The sequence below is a fragment of the Heterocephalus glaber genome, unplaced genomic scaffold (genome assembly GCF_053883595.1).
Source record: "Heterocephalus glaber isolate CG9 unplaced genomic scaffold, H.glaber_assembly_v1.0 deba00001428, whole genome shotgun sequence".
In the NCBI taxonomy this organism is placed as follows: Eukaryota; Metazoa; Chordata; class Mammalia; order Rodentia; family Bathyergidae; genus Heterocephalus; species Heterocephalus glaber.
Genome location: NW_028258293.1, coordinates 29,935,832 through 29,958,291, shown reverse-complemented (window position 1 = coordinate 29,958,291; position 22,460 = coordinate 29,935,832). Strand labels below are relative to the sequence as shown.

General features: G+C 42.5%; 1 protein-coding gene and 1 pseudogene across 6 annotated transcripts in view; both read left to right on the top strand.

Moving 5' to 3' along the window:
• Gdpd5 (glycerophosphodiester phosphodiesterase domain containing 5) overlaps window positions 1-22,460 on the top strand; it is a 92,758-nt gene that overhangs the window by 26,791 nt on the left and 43,507 nt on the right. For 4 of the 6 annotated variants that reach the window (XM_087211951.1, XM_004863221.3, XM_087211947.1 and 1 more), the window contains one exon: window positions 4,782-4,863. The exons of the other annotated variants lie outside the window; for them this stretch is intronic. The gene's annotated coding sequence lies outside the window, so the exon portion shown is untranslated. The remainder of the gene's footprint in view (window positions 1-4,781; window positions 4,864-22,460) is intronic. 6 annotated transcript variants of the gene reach the window in all.
• Window positions 12,532-20,887, top strand: LOC147828054 (prefoldin subunit 4 pseudogene; annotated as a pseudogene).

Here is a 22,460-nt window from a genome sequence, read left to right as displayed (position 1 = left end):
GCAACTTGATCTGTGTTGTCTAGACAGACTCGGGATCCGAGAACCTAAAAACCCACCGGAGCCTCATCAGTCACCTGTAGAACCCCTCCTGAAATGCGAGGCTGGGAGCAGGAGGTGACGTGCATGGGCCTCTTGACCTGTTAAATCTGTGAAATGAAACAAGTTTGACTTTCTTACCATGACAAATATAATGCCTTATGTAAATTGAACTATATGTATAAGGGTACAGTTTTATATGACTGAAAGTGACAAAATACTAAGAATGTCTGAATTTAATTACCCATGTTTGGGCGTTTTGTTGATGGGCTGGTGATGTTCAGATAAATAAGACTTATGATTCATTATTTATTTATTGCATAAAATGTATCATTGTCTTCATTTTAGCAAGATCACTAATTGTCATAATCAAGATTTTCTTATCATTTGTAGTGATCTAAAGGATTGAAAATAAAGTGCAATTTAAGTTGTTATGGCTTGTATCTAGAGGTCTCCCCCAAAGACTCATGTGGTCATAGGTGGTGCTCTTCTGAGATGGTTGGATCTAGAATGTGTGATGCTGGGATTGATTCATGTCCAAAGTTAGGATTAACGGTGCCCCACCCTGGGTGTGAGTGCTATTTGCCCTAAGGGTGGATAGTCTGTATAAGATATGAGGGAGTAAAAGAGGGTCACTTGTCCCTTGCTGTGTTGCCTCTTTGCTCCTTCACTGCTTTGTTGCCTTCGGCTCACCTTCAGGTGATGGCTCTCTGCCATGCCACCCTGCTTTGGAGCCAGCTGACTATGAATTAAAACCTCTATACACTGTGAGCTGCAATAAGCCTTTCCTCCTTTAACTTTGGATGTTGTGTATTTTGTCTCAGCAATGAGAAAAGTAACTAAGACAAAAGTGTATATAGAATTTGAAGGGTTGAGGTTTAGCTTCAGTAGCAGAGCACTTGCCTAACATGCTCAGGGTCATGGGTTCAATCCCCAGTACTGGAAAAAAAATGCATATGTATATGTACATATATATATATTCATCAAAAATGTAAATTAAATTAAATGTAAACACAGGAGGGTTTATTTTTTATCTTCAAAAATTGTTTTTATTGGGCTGGGGATTTAGCTCAGTGGTCCCCACACCTGCCTCACAAGCACAAGGTCCTGAGTTCGATCCCCTGTGCCAAAAAAAAATTGTTTTTATTTTATGAAGCTATTAAAATCAAAATACACAGATTGTGTATGAGATTAAATACTCAAATTTTTGAAGGTTTTATAAAAATGAAACTACAGTTCTAGTGTTCAGTGCCATCTAGTTGCCAATTTAAAGAATTAGTATCACATTTCATGTTGCATTAGAGTAATAGGGATTGTTAAATACTCTAAAATGCTCTTCAGCCACCATCTGCATTTTTTGTGAATGCCACACTAATTCATGAGTACTTTTAGAACCACAAAATGGAACAGGAAGAAGTGCCAAAAAGAAACAAACAAACAAAAAGATGCTCAGCATTACTGGAAAACTGATACTTGGTTATGTAAGAAGTGATTGCACGTTGGTATCTGACAAAAAGGATTTGACAAATTAATTTGTCTTCCCTCTAAAACATTTTTGCCACTCACCCCCACCCTCCCCATCTCCCTCTACCCCCTTCTGCAGGTGACCTTCCTGGCATCTGGACTCATTGTGTTTTGTTCTTGAAGTTCAAGAAATGCAGAAGAGTTTGTGTAGGCCTGAGTGGTGTTAGGGAAGCAGATGTTTAGGATTACAGGTCACATGGATGCATGCGACAGGGATTCCTGTATGTTCTTTAATAAATCTGCGAATTTGTGACCAGTGGGGCTCAGGATGATGGGTCTTTTTCCCCTTCTAAGGGTACCTCAGGGGTAAGTCTTCTTCCCAATGAGGAGATCTCTGCCATACAAGCAAGTATAGGTAATAGATCTTATGCTACAGCTAGAGTTTAAATTAGATTACTCAGTTCGTTCATTCATTTCATTCATGTGTGCATTTGTTCATTCACATGAAAAGCCTACCCTCAATCCTTCATCTCATTGTAGAATGCCAGGCCACAGCAGTCTTTTAGAACAGTCCATGATCCTACAGATGAGGGACCTGGGGCTCAGAGAAGGACTCTGATGTACTTAAGGCCATAGCAAGAAAGCTCAAAGGCTAAGCTTCACAAGCAGGGCATTTAAGCCAAGGTTGATTTTTTGGTAAAATCTGAAGAAGTATTGCTCTGTCTCATCAGCTTCATTTCTTCCCTCAGCTTTTGCCACCATCCCAGGGTCCTGGAGTGAGTGAGTGAGTGTGTGTGTGTGTGTGTGTGCGCTGGCGGGGAGGGGGGGCTTCAGCTTAAAGAGCCACTCCTGTTTGGGGCCAGCACTTCCTTCCAATGAGTCACAGGCTTCTACTGGCCCCTTGCTGGAAGCCAAGGTAGGGGCAGAGCCAAGCCCATTCCTTTCACCCTCTGCCTGGACCTCAGCTGGGTGACACTAACACTGAGCCTTACCCAGGCTGGATGAAGGAGATGGAAATGGAAGGCAGATGTTCCTGGTGGGCAGGGGCTGGAGTGAGGCCAGGCCCCAGATGAGGGTGACTTCCCCAGCCAGCCACCCCAATCTTGGGGGAGGAGTTGTTTTTGTTTTGAGGCAGGGTCTTGCTGTGCAGTCCAGGCTGACCTTGAACTCACTATGTAACCTAGGTTGGCCTTGAAGTCGAGGTGGTCCTCCTGCCTCAGCCTCCTGAGTGCTGGGATTACAGGTATGTGCCACCATGCTTGGCCCATACCTGTTTGTTTTTTGGGGGGGTTTTTGGTACTGGGAATCAAACTTGGGACCTTGCGCTTGCAAGACAGGCAGTGGAACCACTGAGCTAAATCCCCAGCCCCCACAGCTGGTTTTGAGAGTAGCTGCTGGCCTAGATGTGGCTGGCAGCAGAGCTGAGAACCCTCAGGGACTATCCGTGGCACTTTCCCTTCCTTAGAGGACAGTGAAGTGTGGTACAAAGAGCACTGGGCAGGAGCTGGGGACTTGGATTTTCTTTCCCCCCTGTGTTGGTGATGGAACACAGGGCCTTGAGCATGCCAGGCAAGAGCTCTACCACAGAGCCACACCCCAGCCCCAGGCTTGGATTTCTGACACCAACTTTCTGGTGACCATGCCAGTTTCCTGCCCCTTTGTGGGCCTCAGTATCCGTGTCTGTCTCATGGCTTGCTGGCTGTGACATTTTGTGCAACTTGGTATGGCAGGGTTTATGTTAAAGATTCAGGTTTAAAGTCCAACTTGGCTGCCTCATTGGGTATATGCACCTCTTAGAGCTTCTGTTTTAGAATTTTAAATAATAATACCTTTGGTGTTTTGTTTTGTTTTGTTTTTGTTTTTGTGTTTTGGTACTGGGGATCAAACTTGGGACCTTGTGCTTTCGAGGCAGGTGGCGTTGTTTAGTTTTTGATGCTGGGTTTGGAACCCAGGGCCTTGCACATGCTAGGCAGATGAGCTATACCCTCTGCCCTACTTTAAGTATTTAACATGTGTTAACTAATTTAATCCTCCACATCAATCTTATGCATGGATTTTATTATTACTGTTTTCTACATAAGGAGAGGTTAAGTAACTTGCTCAAGGTCATACTGTAGACGCTAAGATTCTAACATGGGCAGTTTGACCTGCCAACATCCTGCTTTCAGCATTGTCCTTGCTGCTCAAATTGTGGTCCATGGACCTGCAGCATGGGCATCACTTGGAGCATGCCAGAAATGCAGACTCTTGGACCCTGCCTAGACCTATCAGACTGTAGTTTATTTATTTTTTCTGTTGTGTCAGACTGTAGTTTAACAAGCAGGAGAAGCCCTTATCTATTTACATTTTTCTGTTATTTAGGTCTTGAGGTCACTTTGGAAGATAGAAGAAACAAGTATGTTTTGTAAACTACAGAGTGCAAGGCATCGCAGGCATTATGAGAGGCTGGGCACTGAGGTGTAGAGGCAGACTGGGCTATTCCAGGGTCTGCCTACACTGTCTCTGAGCTCAACTCTGCCTGGCCTGAGGCAGAGTCTTGGCTGCATGCTTTTTGCTGTTGTGTGGCTGCAGAGTGCCAATGAGCTCGGGAGAGTTCTCCTGCTGACATGGGTGCTGGCTGGGCACTAGGCTTAAGCCATCACTGCCCTGGGTCCCAGCTCTGTCTCTGCCTCTGCTTCTCTGGATGATATGGTCATGTCCCTGGCTCTGCCAGTCTCAGTGTCCCCGAGAAGGCAAGGTGGTAGCATCCTCTGAGGCCTGTGGTACCCATGCGAAGCCCCTTCCCTGCTGTCATCTTGCCATGGCCTCAGTACCCTCCCTTCTTCCAGTTCCTGGGTAGGGGGCTGCCCTGCTGGCTGCAGGAGCTGGGCTCAGGGGAGGTGCACATGAGTCAGAACTCAGGCTCATAATTGCAGTGCCCCAGATCCGCCTCCAGCCCACTGGCCCGCCCTCCCCTCCACAGCTGCTTTGGAAGAACAGCTGGCCTGGCCACTACCTTAGAGGAACAGGTTCCCTGCATCAGGAGAGAGCCTCTGCCTCCAGGGTCCTGGCCTTTGGGGCCTTTGAGCCCTGCACAGAAGCCAAGGGGCTAAGAGAGTAGGTTGTCTGGGTTGAAGGTGAGGCTGGTGTACTAGCAGCATGAGGTGAAGTGGCATCCATGTCTTGGGTTTCGGTGCCCAGGGATCAGCCACCAGCTTCACAGCTTCACAGGGATCAGCCACCAGCTTCACGGGAGGGTGTGTGTGGAAGATCTCACTGGGTTTGTCCCCTTGTTCCTTCAGCTCTTCCAGTGAAGCTACATCACTGCCTCTGGATAGGACACCCTAAGGATCCTAGCTCACAGCCACTGGTACCTTCTTCCAGGTAAGAAAAACATAGGAGGGAGGAAGGGAGAAAGGAGGTAGAGACAGACCACAGAGAGCAGCCTCCTGGTTTCTAGAACAATATCTGCCTCTCTTGTGGAGGAAGTACCCTACGGTTAATGAAAAAAAGGCAGGAGGACAGGGATTCTTGTCCCATTTTATGGAGCAGCAAAACTGAAGCTCACAGTGGAGGTGTCTCTGGCTTACCCCCCTGAGGGCCTTATCTAAGGGCCTTGCATGTAGTACCTCATTTCATCTTCATAACAACCCATGAGGTAGGTATCATGCCCATGTTACAAATGAGGAAACCGAGGCCTAGAAACATTAAGGAGTTGCTTATTTCAGTGGTAAAACTGGGCTCAAATCCATGCAGCATAGACTCTTCAAACCCCTGTGCTTACCTGGCTCTCTCAAGCTAAGTATTAACTGTTACCTTGACCTCTAATTTGGGGATTTAATGGACCCCCCCACTCCAGGGAAAATTTGTATTTAAGAGAGAATCCTAGAGAAAGTGGTGTTTCAGCTAATGGGATGAATGACAAGTGGTGGAATTAGAGGCCTTGAGTCATGGAATTGGTGTGAACCTTCAAGGTGGACCAGCTGACTCCTGGGCTTTCTTCCTCAGCATCAGAGCAAAGTTGATCTTTGATTGCCAGAGTGAAACCTGGACATTTGAAAGAGGAAAGAAAAGTTTAGGGTCCAGGCTCTGAGATATGCCTGGAAGCAGAGAGATTGCTGCTATTTGCAGAATGCTGTGAGGAAGAGAAATGTTAATGACAGGGAGAAAACTAAGTTCCTGTGCTAACCATGAGGTCATCTTCTCTAGAGCTGGAACAGAAGAAACGTGCAGATACCAGAAGTTTAAGAAAAATTTGTGGGAGAAAGGAACCTAAATGAAATTTTTTTAGTGTCTTAATTTTCTTCTATAATTGGCAAAAGGCAGAATTCAGAGCAGGCAGGGGAGTAGGTCCACCATTGTGAGGTTTAAAAGGCTCTGACTACTTCCTTCTTTCCTCTGCATGTTTATCTGCTTTTCCAGCTCATAACTATGTGGGCACCTTCTTGGGGCCAGGCTCAACACAGGGCACCTAGTTTCCCTACACTGTGGCTCCTCTAGCAGGATGGGGGCCTGAGGTATCTTGTGTCCCCATCACTGGGCAGAGTGGCAGATGCTTAGCCAAATGGATCACAAGCTCTCAACCTGGTGCAGGCAGCCTCGGAAGCAGATGATGACCTGCAGTGCAATGTGCGCATGAAGTGAGCTTCTGCGGGGCTGTCAGGCCAGGTCTTGCTCAGGGTCCATTTGTTAAGATGGATGGGAGTTGGGTTGGCCTGTGGGAGAGTGGTCCTGACAGGGGCCCAGCCTGGGCAAAGGTAAGGAGCTGGGGAAGCTGGGCAGCATGGTGTCCTTGGAGGACACCGTGGAAGCTGTGGGAGGAAAAAGGGGCAGGAGGGGGTGAGGCTGGAGGGGTAAGAAGGGGAAGGAGGCAAGCGAAGCTTCCTCAGATGGTATTACTTGCTTCTCTTGCCACCCAGGGCCACTTGGTAAGCCTGTTTGTATAGCAGCCCTGCTATACTACATAAGTAAATAAAATCACTACTCCCATTCCTTCAAGGTGCAAAAACTGGGCAGAGACAAATTTGCCCAGTGCAAGTCTGTGCCACATTCAGCCCTGTGGCACTTCTGCCCTTGGGCCTGGGAGAGGCATCAGGTAAGGCCAGCCCTGATCTGATGACTGAGTCACTGGGGTCCTATGAGGCCCCTAGGATCAACCTGAGGGGGAGAGGGTCGTGAATCTCCCCCTCCCCAGGCCTCTGGGCTGGCCCTTGAGGCCTTGGTGGTGGTGGGGTGTTTGCTGGCTCTGCCTGTTCCAGGGAGAGCTTGGCAGTGCGATGGGGAAGGGGAGAGCAGTGGGAAGAACTCTTCCCAGGATGGCCTTCCAACAGTCCTGGCAGCTTGAGGGAGCCACTCAGTCCCACAGAGAGGTGGGGGCCGTCTCTAGGGTGTATAGGCCTCTGGCTGATCTGGGGAGGCTGGTACCACCACTCCTTGCTGTACAAGGGATTTCTGCAGAGAAGGGAGGCTGGAGGGATTGGCTCCACGGCATGGTCAGTGCTGACATTTTGTGACTTAGTAGTTCTAAGACGCCAACTAAATTGTTCCAGGATTCCATGAGGTGTGTTTTGTACAAACGGTGATTCCAAAACTGCAGCTTGTGGCATTTTCAGCCCAAGATTTGGAGTTCTGAGATGCTCAGCTCTGTTTTTTGAGAAAAGCCAGGTCATGCCTGGTAACTACTCAGCCTGAGCTTGTAGCCCTGACCTGGAAAAGGAGATTCCCTCTGTGCTAAGACAACAGAAGGCCTGGGGCAGGCACCTGAGCTTCCTGTCCAGCCTGTGGCCCCTAATGTGTCCCAGAATGCAGGTCTTTCCTCATGGCCTTATCTGAGGGAGAGGCTCAGCAGACATCTGGTTCTCAGCTCCTAGCATGCAGGGCACATGGCGGGAGGCCTCTCAAGCACGTGCTGAATGAGATCCAGACCCTGAGGGACAGGACAGATGGTGCCCTGAAGGCTGCAGTTCAGGGAGGAAGTTGGGCCTTCCTGCTGAGAGAAGCAGGGAGCGCTTCCTATGAGAGGGTAGCCCAGACCTGCTGGGAAGATGGGTCTGCCTTGGCCTCCCTCCCTTCTCCCCAAGGAAGTAGCAATCAGAGGCTACTTCCTATCAGAGGGACAGAAGTGTCAGGTAAACAAATAGGAGACTCTGGCATCACTGAGGGAAAAGATTCACAGTGACTCTAATTATGGCCTGATTGATTCTTTGAGGAGTCTGGCTTTCAGTCCTGGCCATTGAGTAACTTTTCCTCCAAACAATGAGCAGGTGTGACAAGGATGGTTCCACCTGGCTTTTTCACCACTGAATCCTACAGCCTGCCTCTTTCCCACTGCAGCTGCCCTCAGGCACTTCTTTTCTGCCCTGGGTCTGACTCCTTTCTCTGATAATTTCATTAGAATCTAAAGCTTTCTCTGAGGCCCAGAGAGGTGGAGCAGTTTAGCTAAGGTCACAAAGTGAGATGGTGACAGCATAGATCTCCAGAGTCAAGCTGTCTAATGAAGCCATGTGGTGAAAAAGTCTCAAATCTGTGGGGGCTCCCAGAGAGCTAACCACAAATGTCTGGAGTGCAGCAGTGTGGAGCCTGGGATTGGTTGGCTCTACATTTCTCTGGGTGGACCTTTTACAAGCCTTTGGAAGTGGGAAATCCCAGAATCAATACTATCCCCCCACCTCCAGTCCTAGGCCTGTGGCCAGAGATTGGTTTCGGAGATATGATTTGAGTTTTTCTTTTGGGAATGGCCTGGTTGGTGAGCTGCTTAGGACATGCCCTGCTACCCCTGGAAGGAGGGGAAGGCGCCTGTTGGCAGCAAGCCCCACCATAGCCACCACATGCAACTCAAATGGGTCTTCACTTGGTGGCCACAGCCTGAAGGCCCCTTCTGCCCTAGAGAAGCCTCCCTGCTGGCCTCTCGGGCCTGCTCTGTACAGTCCCCTTACCTGGAATGTGCCTTCTTCTACCCTTTGTGCACCAAATCCCCCCTTATTTCTGAATTCTGCTTACCCTCCACCCTCTCCAGAAAGCCTCTAACAGGTTAGTGCTGTGGCCTGACGAAGCATGGAGCTCTGGGACCCAGCAGAGACCCTGACCCATCAGAAAGACTTCCTGGAAAAGGGCTTCTTGAGCTGAGACAAGGAGGGCTTGCCAGAGGACAAAGGACTCTGGGATACCAGGCTTTCCTGCCACACTGAGTGGGACCAGGAGTCAGCCACAGCAGTTAGCAAGGACCACAGAGGAGAGCTAGTCATATTCCAAGGCCATATCCCCCAGCCCAGAGGAAAGAGGTCATTGTGGCCTTGTGCCTTGCATACCTGAGGTTTACTCGAAGTGAAGTGTGAGTCACTACTTCTGTAAGTTATCTGGGCTACATCATACCTATACCTTGTCACTACCAAAGATGGGAGGGACCTCAGGCTGACCAGGCCTCTAACCGTGTTCCAGGCATTCCTACAGCTTTCATTCAAGCTTTGAAATGGGTGCCAAGATGGTGCTACACTGCCAGGACTCCCAGTGACTTGGCCCAGGGAATGTAGGTCTCCGTGGGCAGAGCAGTAGGGCCCGTGGGATGTGTCCTCTGGACCTCCTGGCTCCCTTATGCTTTGCACCTAGGGGAGAGGAGCAAGCAGGTGGCTATTAACCTTAGAAGCTGAGTGCTGGAAAGGCACCCATGGAGGTCATTCAAGGTGTTCAAGCCCCCCCACGATACCAGGGCTGTGGCGGTCACCCTGGCTGCCAGTGGTTAAACTCAGGCTCTGGCTGAGGCCCCAGTAAGGGCATCCAAAGCCAAGGAGAAGGAAGTATTTCCTCCATGCCTCCAACCTTCCCCAGGCCCTGGCTGGCAGGCTGCAGGAGGATGTCAGGCCTTGGCTCCCCCTGTCCTAACACCTCAGAGGTTTTCGTCTTCCTCCCAGACCCTTGGAAATGCTCACCCCAGGCCTGAAAACACCCTCTGCCAACCAAAACACCAAGCTCTATCCCCTGGGTAGCAGGTCAAAGTTCCATAGATGTAGCCAGCAGAGAGGTGGAAGAGGATGTAAATGTGGGCAGACTCTCCCTCTGGGGATGCTGCCATGGGAAGTCTGGGCTTTAGTCAGCTGCCCTGGGTTCAAATCCTCCCTCCTCCATGGTTAGCTGTTTGGCCTTATGTGAATCATTTAACTTCTTGGGTATGTGTGTATGTATTTAATTAGTAGAATTTTTAGAAGATCAGTTTTAGGTTTAAAATTTTGATTAGAGAGTACAGAGAGTCCCCACATATTCTCCTTCACTACCTTCCCCCACCCTAGTTCCCTTTATTCTTTACATTTTGTACTAATACAGTACATTTGTTATAATTAATGAACTGATACTGATACATTATCACTAAGTAAGTCCATAGTTTACATTGGAGCTCATGTTACCTTGTACATTCTATGGGGTTTGACAAATGTATGATGACAGGCCTTTGTATTACTAGCTCATCCATTCTACCTATTTCTCCCTTCCTCCCCCCTGACCCCCTGGCAAGCACTGATCTTTTTGCTGCCTGTGTAATTTTGCTTTTTCTAGAATGTCATATAGTTAGAAGCACACAGTATGTGGCCTTTCAGATTGGCTTCTGTCATTTAGCAGTGCGCCTCCAAGTTTCCTCTGTCTTTTTTCCCCCCAGTACTGGAGATTGAACCTAGGGCCTGCACACTGAGCAACGTTTCCAACCACTTTTTATTTTTTTAATTTTAAGACAAAGTTTTGCCAAGTTTTACAGGATAGACTTGAATCTGTCACCCTCACGCCCCAGCTTCTTAGAGTACTAGGATTACAGACATGTACCCCCACGTCTAGCTCCCTCTGTGTCTTTTTGCGATTTGATCAATTATTTCATTTTATCATTGTGTGGATGTACCACAGTTTGTTTACTCAAGCCCATGGTTTTTGTTTTGGTTTTTTTTGGTACCAGGCATCAAACTTGGGACCTTGTGCTTTCAAGGCAAGAGCCGGAATCACTGAGCTAAATCCCTGACCCCTTAACCCCATGTTTTTAATCTGCAGAATAAGGCTGGTGGCATCCTCTTGGTAAGGTTGTCATCAGGAGGTAATCCGTGTGCAAAGTTCAACATGGTACCGAGCAAGTCCCATTGTACCTACCCATTTCCCCCCAGCAAGCAAGTGGTAGCACAACAAACAATAACTGCTCTGACTACCAATAATAACAATCTACATATGTTGGTTCTGCCATTTCTGGAACACATTAAATATTTAAAATCTGCTAAGAACTGAAAACACAGTGCATCTTGTACCAGGCAAGGGTTTGGATTGCAAAGAACAGAAAAACATTCACCTTAATTTGAGCAGAAGAGTTCTTTGAGGGAACAGAGTGGCTCTCAGAATCTGAAGTCCTGGAGACCCCAGTCTAGGTAAGGATAAAGGGGCTAAAAGTACCACCAAGAACCCCAGGCCATTGTCTCTTCTGGTGTAGCCACCAATGGTCTCACACACTCCACACTCCACACTAGTGCAGCAATCATCAGTTGACTTCCAGATCTGGACACGTAAAAAGAAAAAGTTTTATTGAGATAAAATCCACATATCACACATACTTATTTAAATTGCTTATTGCAGGAGCCATGTCCCCATTGCAAATGACAACAGAGCTGTGCCCCCATGGCAGTTGACAATGGAGCCACACATTGTCCCCCAAGCAACTCCATGCCCATGGATTCAATGCCCTGGCCACAGCCACCCACCAACTCTGAGCCAGCTCTATGTTTTGTTTCCCCTTGGCACAGTGCAGCAGAGGCACCAAACACCAGACTGACAAATGAGGCCAATGACCAGGGAGAGAAGGTAAGCCTGGAAGGTTGGCAGATCCAGGGAGAAATTATAGATCTGGCCAGTACCACTAGCCCCAAGAAATTCCCACAGCTATTGTAAACTGCAAAAACAGTGCAGGGTTTTACTCCATTAGTGACTCCTTCACAGAAGGCTAGAGTTGAAGATGAAACCTACTGCAGTGCCTGTCATAGTGCCAGAAAGCACATAATCAGGTGCCATTTGGGGAAATGGTTAATTACTTAAGACTGAACCACAGAATAACTACAGAACAACTCCACTTTAGGGTTCCCATTGTTACCCTTCCCCAGTGACTGGATGAGAAACAGCCATAGGTGACAGCTGCAGAGAGGGTGTAGGCTAGACATAGAACCCTTGAGAAATTTAAACTTAGGTCCAGAAGGACATAGACCCTATTCTCTGTAGTGAGAAACTAGCCCAGGTGAGGGTGGCTTTTAGAGGCAGCTGGGTCTGAAAGTACAGGCATTAAGTCCAGTAGTCTGCTTAAATACTCACCCTGTGGCCTACGCCTAACAGACACAAGTGGTCTGATTGCTTTCCCCATCTCCCAGTGTGAGCAAGCACACACCTTAGATGATTGCCAGTCTGGGATATACGGACTCTGGTGTGGGGTGCAGTGGGAAGGCACCTCACAAACCCATAGGCCCTAAAGCTAGGCAGGGAAAATTGTGAGTTGCTGAACTCCAAGACTGTGGATCCTGGAAAGAAACCATTCCCTTAAAAACACAAAAGAATGCTTTTTATTCTTTTTCCTTCATTGGTTTCTTCTGGTTTGGAGTTTTTCTCTTTTTCTCTTTCTTTTTTTATTTTCTCCTTTTAATTTTATTTTTTCCTTCTTATTTTTATTTTTAAAATTTTGCTCTTTTTTCTTTTTTCTTCTTTTTTCATTTTTTGTTACTTTTATCTAATACTGTTAATTTCCTTTTATTCCTCAATAGGATCCTCTGTCTCACCTTTCTCTCCTTAGTCTTATCTTCCAATTTTTTCAGATTTTATTGTTTTCATTCTCCAGTTTCCCACCCCCTTTATCTTTACTAGTATAACCATTAAACTTTATGAATTTTAGATAGTTAATGCTATGCTATTACTGTTGAATACTGTTTTATTGTTAGCAGAGGTATAGTTATTACATTTAGTAGATATTTACTGTATGTCAATATTTGGTTTGTCTTAGTGTTTATAATATAATTATAGATCTCTTTTCTATGGATAAGGGTAGTACATTATTGGTTATTAGGGTTTATCAGTATCTAATTTGTCTTTGGCACTATTATTTTGGATGGTTTCATTGCCATTGCCAAAGTGGCACAGTTGTTGCTATTAATTGGTTTTCTCTATACCAATATTAGGGTTGGTTTTATGTCATTAACAATACTTTGGCCCATTCCTAGAGAACTGGATGCTAGACCAAATACACAGTAGCCTCCCTTTCCAAATAAACAGAATTGGTTGAATCTTGGGACAGAGAGAGGGGCCTATAGCTAGCCACACCTGGAGGGCATCACTGAAAAGCAGACACTAACTAAAGATAGTCTTCTATAATCAACCACAAACCTCAGCACAAAAAAACAAACAAAAACCAATAGAAACATGAGGCAATGAGGCAATAATTGCCTACAAAAACTATCAACCCTCCCCCTAAAGCTGATCCATGGGGCATGGAAAGAGTAGAAATCAAAAGCCACAAAGCTGAATTATTCAAAAGGATAACAGAGGAAATTAAAAAAAAACAGACCAATAAGATTCTCAGTGAACTCAAAGAAGATATAACTAAATAGATAATGGACCTAAGAAAATAATCACTGAGTTGATAGAAGACCCTAATAAAAACCTAACTGAAGGGCCAGGGAAAAAAAAACCTAACTGAGCTCAACAAAATGATACAAAACATGAGTGACCAGTTTAGCAAAGAATTAGAGTCTATGAAAAGGTGCCAAATAAAAACTCAGGAGATTAAAATTCTGTTGAAATTATGAGTAGCAGAAGTGACCAATGTGAGGACAGTGTCAGAACTAGAAGATGGGACTGAGGTCAGTGACCAGTTATTTAGAGATACCTTAAATACACCAAAGAAAATATGAAAAATGGATCCAACATCTGCTAGGTGATGCAAAGAAAATTAAGATTAATTAGAATTAGTGAAAAATCAGAAGACAGCATAAATGGCATAAAAACCTGTTTACACAAATAATAGCAGATAACTTTCCAAATATGGTGGAAAATCACAGATAAGTGAGCTAGCCACAATCAGAAAAGAACCTCCCCACAACACATTATAGTCAAAATACCATAATTCCATACAAGGAACAAATCTTAAAAGCTGTTAAAGAAAAGTAACAAATTACTTATAAAGGTAAACCCATTAGAATTATAGCAGACTTCTCAAACCTTAAAGGCCAAAGAAGCTTGGGGCAAAGAGTATCAAGCTCTAAAAGAAAATAACTTCCAACCCAGACTGATACATCCTGTAAAACTATCTTTCAAAACTGATGGAGAAGTATATTTCCATGACAAAAAGTGCCTAAAGAAAATATGACCACCAAGCCAACACTCCAAAAAATTTTCAAAGATATTCTAAAAAGAGACAATGAAGCTTACAATGACAAAAGGGCTACTAGAATGAATACACTAGGCAGGGTAAGCAGAAGGGGGAAAAGAGAAATTAGCATCAGGAAAATAATGCAATGACAGGAATAAGGCAGTACCTTTCAGTTATAACTCAATGTGAATGGTCTCAATTCCTTGATCAAATGACATAGACTTGTAGAATGGGCCAAGAAACAAAATCCAACAGTATATGCATACAAGAAACACATTTAACCTAAAACAGAAATTTATAGAGTAAAACCCAAAAGATAGAAAGCAATATTCCATGCAATAAGAACCCAGAAATAAGCAAGAGTAGCTATTCTATTTTCAGACAAAGTAGACTTCAAGAGACAAAAAAGGTCTTTATTTATTGATTAAAGGAACAATTCAACAGAAGAGATAACAATTATAAACATATATGCACCAAACACCACATACCCAACTTCATAAAACAAACACTACTGGACACAAAAGATCAGATAAACATCAACACAGTTTATAGTGGGATAACTCAGTACTCCACTGTCACAAGTAGACAGATTAACTAGACAAAAACAATCAATAAAGAAACACCAAGGTTGAACTAAACCTTCCAAAAAATGGACTTAATTGATATTTAGAATGTTCCGCCCAACAACAGCAGAATATACATGCTTCTCAGCAGTACATGGAACATTCTCTAGACTACATACTAGCCAATAAAGCATGCTTTAGTAAATGCAAAAGAATCAAAATTATCCCATGCATATTGTCAAATCATTGAATGATGAAACTAGAAATCAATGGCAAAAGAAACCACAGAAATTATGCAAGCTCAGTCGGGCTTGCAGGTGGCACACACCTGTAATCCCAGTACTCAGAAGGCTCAGGCAGGAGGATTGCTGTGAGTTTGAGGCCAGCCTAGGCTACATAGTGAGTTCAAGGCCAGCTTGAACTACATAGGGAGACCCTGTCTCAAAAAAAAAAAAAAATTATGGAAACTCATGGAAACGAAACAATACACTCTTGAATAATCAGTGCATCACAGAAGAAATTAGACAATTCCTAGCATCAAATAATAATGCCAGTACAACATATGAGAAACTGTGGAACACAATGAAAGCAGCCCTTGGATAAAGATGTGGTTTTTTTTTTTTAATAAAATGGAGTACTTCTCAGCCATAAAGAACAAGAAACTAGAGACATTTTTTTTGTATTAAATTCTTTTATTGGTACATTGTAGGTATACAACACAATTACATTTCTCATTGGGAATTGTACCTTTACATGATGCATCTTGGTTCTTATTTTTTCCCCATTCCTAGCCCTCCCTTCACGCCCTCCACCCTTCCCTATTTACAAAGACTTTATTTCCATTTTTTCCATTTCTCATCATTTTTCCTTTCCCTTCTTTCCTTTCCCCTGCCCCTCCCACTACCCCTACCCCTCTGGACCTTTTCTTCCTATGTTGCATTATCTATTATTCATTCTAATCATTGGTACATTTTAGGTATACAATATAATGACATTCATCATTGGAAATTTGCACCTTTACATAGTCTCTCTTGGTTCTTATTTTTCACCCTTGCCCAGCCCTCCCTTCAACCCCTCCAGTCCTCCCTATTTACAAAAATTTTGTTCCTATTTTTCCATTTTCTCATATTAATCCCATTCCCTTCTATCCTTTCCCCTAGCCCTCCCACTTCCTTCCCCTTTGCCCCTTTTCCTCCTATTTCACATTACCTATTATACATTTAGTCCTTATTTACACTTTCAGTTTCTCACGCCAGAGAAACTATTCAGTATTTACACATGTGTGTCCTATTTATTTCACCTAAGAGTATCACCTCAATGTGCATCCACTTAGCTATAAATGTCTCTAATTTCTCATTTTTTATGGCTGAGTAGTACTCCATTTTATTTAAAAAAACCACATTTTCTTTATCCAGTCTCCAGTTGTTGGGCATTTGGGCTGTTTCCAAGTTTTAGCTATTACAAACTGCACTGCTATGAACATGGGTGCACATATATCACTGTGGTATGATTCTTTTAATTCTTTGGGGAAGATCCCCAGCAGTGGAATAGCGGGGTCAAATGGGACTTCCAGTCTTAGAAACTAGAGGCATTTATAGCTAAATGGATGCATATTGAGGCCATCCTCTTAAGTGAACTAAATAGGACACACATGTGTAAATACCGAATAGTTTCTCTAGTGTGAGAAACTGAAAGTGTAATTAAGGATACACACGGATGAAATGGCCTAACAACATATTTCTTGGATTGTGTTTCCATCGCGTGTCATAGGACTGTATCAAAATTTAAATTGGGGAGAAGGGCCGGGGATTTATCTCAGTAGTTCTGCCGCCTGGCTTATAAGTGCAAGGTCCTGAGTTCAATTCCTAGTACCAAAAAAAGAAAAAGAATATTGATCTATTTTAGGGGGCTGGGGATTTAGCTCAGTGGTTCCACTGCCTGCAGAAGGACCCGAGTTTGATCCCTGGTACCAAAAAAAAAAAAAAAAAAAAAAATTAGGAGCAGTTTGGCTTATGTGGAGTCTGTTAACTAACTGGAGTTTTTTTCCAGATCATTATTTGTTCAACGTTGATTTTGGGGATCTTTCTGAAACAAATTACATCCTCTGGTGTCTTGGTGCTTGAGATACTTTTTTAAGTTACATGGAAAAATGTTTAAGTGCTTTTCAGTTTTGTTTTGGTTGAGTTCTACTGTTTTTGAATATTATTGTAGTTTTTTCCCCCTTATATTGTTCTTCTTTGAATGGTTTTAATTTTTTGTATGTGTGTGTGATAATAAAGTTATTTGAAAAAAAAAAGAAAGCAGCCTAAGAGGGAAATTTATAACTGTGAATCCCCACATCAGAAAAACAGAGTGAGCTCAAATAAATAACCTAATGATTTACCTCAGGGTCCTAGAAAAACAAGAACAATCCAAATCAAAGCTAGTACAAGGGACGAGATTATAAAGATCAGAGCAGAAATTGATGAAATTGAGGCTAAAAACCCCCACAAATAATCAGTGAACCTAAGAGCTGGTTCTTTGAAAAAAACTAAGAAAATAGGCAAACCCTTAGCCAATCTTCTCAGAAAAGAAAAGACCCAAATTAATGCAATTAGAAATAAAAAAAGGTGAAATCACAACAGTCACTGCAAAAATCCAGAAGATTATTAGTAACTACTTTGAGAATATGTACTGCAATAAATTGGAGAATTCAGAAGAAATGGATAGATTCCTAGATGGAGATGAATTACAAAGCTGAACCAAGAAGACATAAAAACTCTAAATAATCCAATTGTAGAAAATAGTTTATTTAGTTAGCTTATAAGTAAGGCAGCTAGCTAGTGGAATGGCCTGAAATAGAGTGGGATGGCCAGCCATATTGATAAAAATTAAGAATAGACAGTGAACTAGGACTTTGACCAGAAATGAACATTACTTAGGCAACATGGAGTGTGGCCCCTTACTCTAGCAGAAAGGGACCAACACCTACTGAACTCCTGAATTTTGAGGAATGTGAAATTACAATGAACTTCCTCTAACATGAAATACAGCCCGCCCCACCCTTAGGATTTTTGAGGATATTATAATATAAAATCATTAGTTCTTTCTAAGATCCTAGTTTACTGTAAACACAGCGAAAGAACTGAGCTAGAGAGCCTGATTCCTATTGGCTTTTTTTTAACTGCACAGAGACACCAGTGATAGTTGCCCACAAAATGACTAAGCAATTCCAATACCCTATTTGCCTGTAGGTAATTCTAAATTACTGCAATTGTAGTATTCTAAATGGCTGCAAGCCCATGCAGCCACCCCATTTGGGACTCCTGGAAATCCACGTTCTATTCTCTTTATTTCCAATAAAAACTCTACTAACCTCCTTTGGTTTGAGACTTCATTCCTCAGTATTTGCAGAATCATGAGCCCAGTATACATGGTGTCACAACAACAGGCAATGAAATAAAAGCAGTGATTAAAAAAAACCCTACCATTTAAGAAAAGCCCAGGTCCTGATGGATTCACTGCTGAATTCTACAAGAACTTTAAGGAAGATCTAATGCCAAAACTCCTTCAAACTCTTAAATGAAACTGAAAGGGAAGAAGTGCTCTCAAAGTCATTCCTGGAAGCTAGCATTACCCTGATTCCAAAACCAGACAAAGACCCAACCCAAAAAGAGAACTAAGCTGGGTGCCTGTAATCCCAGCACTTACTTGGAAGGCTGAGGCAGGAGGATCTTCATGAGTTCAGGGCCAGTCTGAACTACATAGTGAGTTCAAGCCCAGCCTAAACTACATGGTGAGACTCTGTCTCAACAACAATGAGAGAGAGAGAGAGAGAGAGAGAGAGAGCGAGAGAGAGAACACTATAGGCCATTCTCTTTAATGAACACAGATGCAAAAGTCCTCAACAAGATAATGACAAACAAAATGCAACAAATCATCAAAAAGATCATACATCATGACCAAGTAGGCTTCATCCCTGGGATCCAATGATGATTCAACATATGCAAATCAATAAATGTAATACATCACATAAATAGAAACAAGGACAAGGCTGGAGATGTAGCTCAGTGGCGCTGCACCTGCTTTGCAAGTGCAAGATCCTGAGTTCAATCCCCATACCAAAAAAAAAAAAAAATAGAAACAAGGACAAAAGTGAAATGATCATCTCAATAAATGACAAAATCCAACATCCATTCATGATAAAAACCCTGGAGAAAATAGGTATAGAAGGACCTCTCAATCTGATAAAAGTCATTTATGACAAACCTACTGCCAACATCATATTTAAATGCTGTAAAACTGAAAGCTTTCCCTCTAAAATCAGGAACAAAACCAGGATGTCCACTATCACCATTCCTGCTGAAGATAGTAGTCAAAACATTAGTCTGGACAATCAGGCAAGAGAAAGAAATAAAGTTAAGTACAGGAAAGAAAGAAGTAGAGTTATCATTATTTGCAGACAACATGATCCTCTACACAGAGGGCCAAAAAAATTCCACCAAAAGACTCCTAGAATTAATAACCAAATTTTAAAAAATAACCAAATTAAAAAAAAACAAATTCAGAATGTACCAGGATAAAAAATTAAACAAAAATCAGTAGTTTCCCATACACCAATAATGAACTCACTGAGAAAGAAATTAGGAAAATAATACCACACCTGATAGCATCAAGAACAATTAAATACTTAGGAATTAACCTAACCAAGGAAATAAAAGACCTCTACAACTAAAACTACAGTACTCTGAAAAAGGAGATTAAAGAAGAGATTAGAAAATGAAAAGATGTTACTTCTTCCAGGATAGGCAGAACTAATATAGTCAAAACAATCATATTTCCAAAACTGATATACAGATTCAATGTAATTCTAATCGAAATACCAGTAGCATTCCTCACAGAACTAGAGAAAACAATCCTAAAATTCGTATGGAACCTGAAGAAACTCAGAATAGCAAAAGCAGTCCTGGGTAACAAGAGCAAAGCAGCAAGTCTCACCGTCTGAAATTTCAAGTTATATTGCATTACAAAGCTACTGTGGTAAAAACAGCATGGTACAACCACAAAAACAGACATGTGAATCAATGGAACAGAATAGAGGATGCAGAAACAACCCCAGGCAATTCAGCTCTCTGATCTTTGACAAAGGGACCAAAAACATATACTGGAGGAAAGATAGCCTCTTTAATAAATGATGCTGGAAAAACTGGCTTTAAACATATAGAAGACCAAATCTAGACCCATATAAATCACCATGTACTAAACTAAAATCAAGATAGATCAAAGATCTAAAGGTTAAAACAGGAACAGTCTTCTGGAAGATAAAATAGGTAAAACTCTTGAAGACATAGGTTTAGGCTTTCCAGACAGAACCTCAGGTGCATGAAAGAATGTATCAAGAATCAACAAATCAGGGCCAGGGATTTAGCTCAGTGGTTTTGCTGCCTGCTGTGCAAGTGCAAGGACCCGAGTTCGATCCCCGGTACCAAAAAAAAAAAAAAAAGAATTAACAAATCAGATCATATCAAAATAAAAGGTTTCCTTTCTACACAGCAAAGCAACTCACCAACAAAGTAACCTTGCAGAATGGGCAAAAATAATTTTTGCCCACTACTCCTCTAACAGAGGAATAATATCTAGAATATACAAAGAACTAAAAAAAAATATACCCTCCCAAAATAAAAGACCCAGTCAAAAAATGAGCAACTGAAATGAATAGACACTTTTCAGAAGAAGTACAGATGGTCAATAAGTACATGAAAAACTGTTCAACATCTCTGGCCATTAGAGATGCAAGTTAAAACAACACTGAGATTCTTCTCTCTTACTCCAAAAAGAATGGCTTTCATCAAGAAAACAAATAACAAATGTTAGTGAGGTTGCAGGGAAAAGACAATTCTTCTACATTATTAGTGGGAATGTAAACTAGTAAGACCACTATGTAAAACAGTATGGAGATTCCTCAAAAAACTAAAACTAGGAATTCCATTTAACCCAGATAATTCCCTTCTAGATATCTTTCTGAAAGAATTAAAGACAACACCATGAAGAAGGCAGCTGCAGAAGATGTCAATGTTACTTTCGAAGATCAACAAAAGATAAATACATTGGGGTGGAATATGAGTAGAATCACAGAGCTAAAGAAAGAAATAGAAGTAAAAAAGAAACAACTCCAGAATTTAGAAGATGCTTGTGACGACATCATGCTTGCAGATGATGACAGCTTAATGATACCTTACCAGACTGGTGACGTTTTCATTAGCCCTTCTCAAGAAGAAACACAAGACATGTTAGAAGAAGCAAAGAAAAATATGCAAGAAGAAACTGATGCCTTAGAATCCAGAGTAGAATCAATTCAGTGGCTGTTAGGGGATTTGAAATTTCAATTATATGCAAAATTCGGCAGCAACATAAACCTTGAAGCTGATGAAAATTAAACATTTTATAAAACCTTTTTAAATTTGTTAAATAAACTTGAATAGTTTAAAATGATAATTTCCCGTCTTCAAATGACATGGAAAGGAAAACTTTCTTTTTTTAAAGTTTTAATTTATTTAGTGGAAACTTGCCTATTTTCACGTCTTGCTTATTTATTTTATATTTTTAAAAGAAGACAGTATTCATCTATGTATTTTGCATTATGATTATATCAATTCTAGGGGCTTTATGTCAAGTTATTAAAATCAGTTAAACAATAAAAAAAATTAAAGACAACATAGCATAGTAATACATGCATGCCCATGTTTTAGCAGCACAGTTCATAACAGCTGAATCTTGAAAGCAGCCTATATGTCCATCAACAGATGAATTGATAAAGAAAATATGGTATTTATACATGATGGAGTACTACTGTGCGATGAAAAGGATAAATGAGTCATTTGTAGGAAAATGGATGCTTTATGGATAATGTTAAGTGAAATAAATCAGACACATAAGCCTAAACATCGCATAGTTTCTCTTATATGAGAAACCCAAAATATAAAGAGGAAAATAAAGATAGAAATAAGAAATAGGGAGATAGATCATTTGCAATTGGGAAGGAGACCAAGAGATTGAGGGAGAGGGGAGGGAGGAGAGGGAGGGGAGGAGAAGGGAATGAAAAAAAATATGTTTTATGTACATGTACCAACTCCCTACAAGAGATGTAATTGTTGTGTACTGCAAATATGTATTAATAAAAAATAAAAATTGAAAAAAAATTTAAAAGAGCAAGAAAATTCAGTTGCACAATTCAGTGGTTTTCAGTATATTCACCAAATTGTACAAATGTCACCACAATGTAATTCCAGGACATTTTTATTTCTCCAAAAAGAAGATCCATACCTATTAAGTTACCCCTAGTTCCTTCCTAACTCTTCCAACCCTGGCATTCACTGATCTACTTTCTGGCTATATTTGCCTCTTTTGGACATTTCTTATAAATGGAAAGGTTTAATATGCAGCCTTTTATAACTGGCTTCCTTCACTTGGTATAATGTTTGCAAGATTCATTCATGTTGTAGCATGTATCAATTTTTATTCCTATTGTTGCAGGAGTGGGCACTTTCTGGTTTTTGTTTTAGCAGTGCCGGGCCTCTAGCATGTGAGGCAAACCACTGAACTACACCCCAGCCCAGGCTTAAGCACTTTTATGTGCTACCCCATCTAGCCCCATTTCTTTGATGAGTAAAGTAAGGCTCAGATCACAAAGCAAGTCAGTTGAGGGTGACTGGACAGAAACCCAGGCCCTCACTTCTGGCCTGAAACTCTTTCCACACCCAGGAAAGAGGGTGGGGTAGTGAGGGCCTGGTAGCCAGTGGTCACAAGAGGGAGGGGTATGGAACAGGTACATTCCAGGAGGTGTGAATGGCTGGGGACCCCAGATGGGTGCACCTCCCCACCACCCCTGCCTTTACTGTTCTGTGGCTTCTCAAAGGCCTTTCTGCTGCCAACAGGAGGTTGTGCAAGTTCAGGCCAGGAGCTAAGAATTTAGGCTGAAAACAGGACTTTGAGCTGGGATGGGCTTTGCTTTGTCTCAGAGCCAGCAGGAGTTTTTGGCTGGGATTTCTCAGGAACTTGGTTGGTATCAGCAGCCC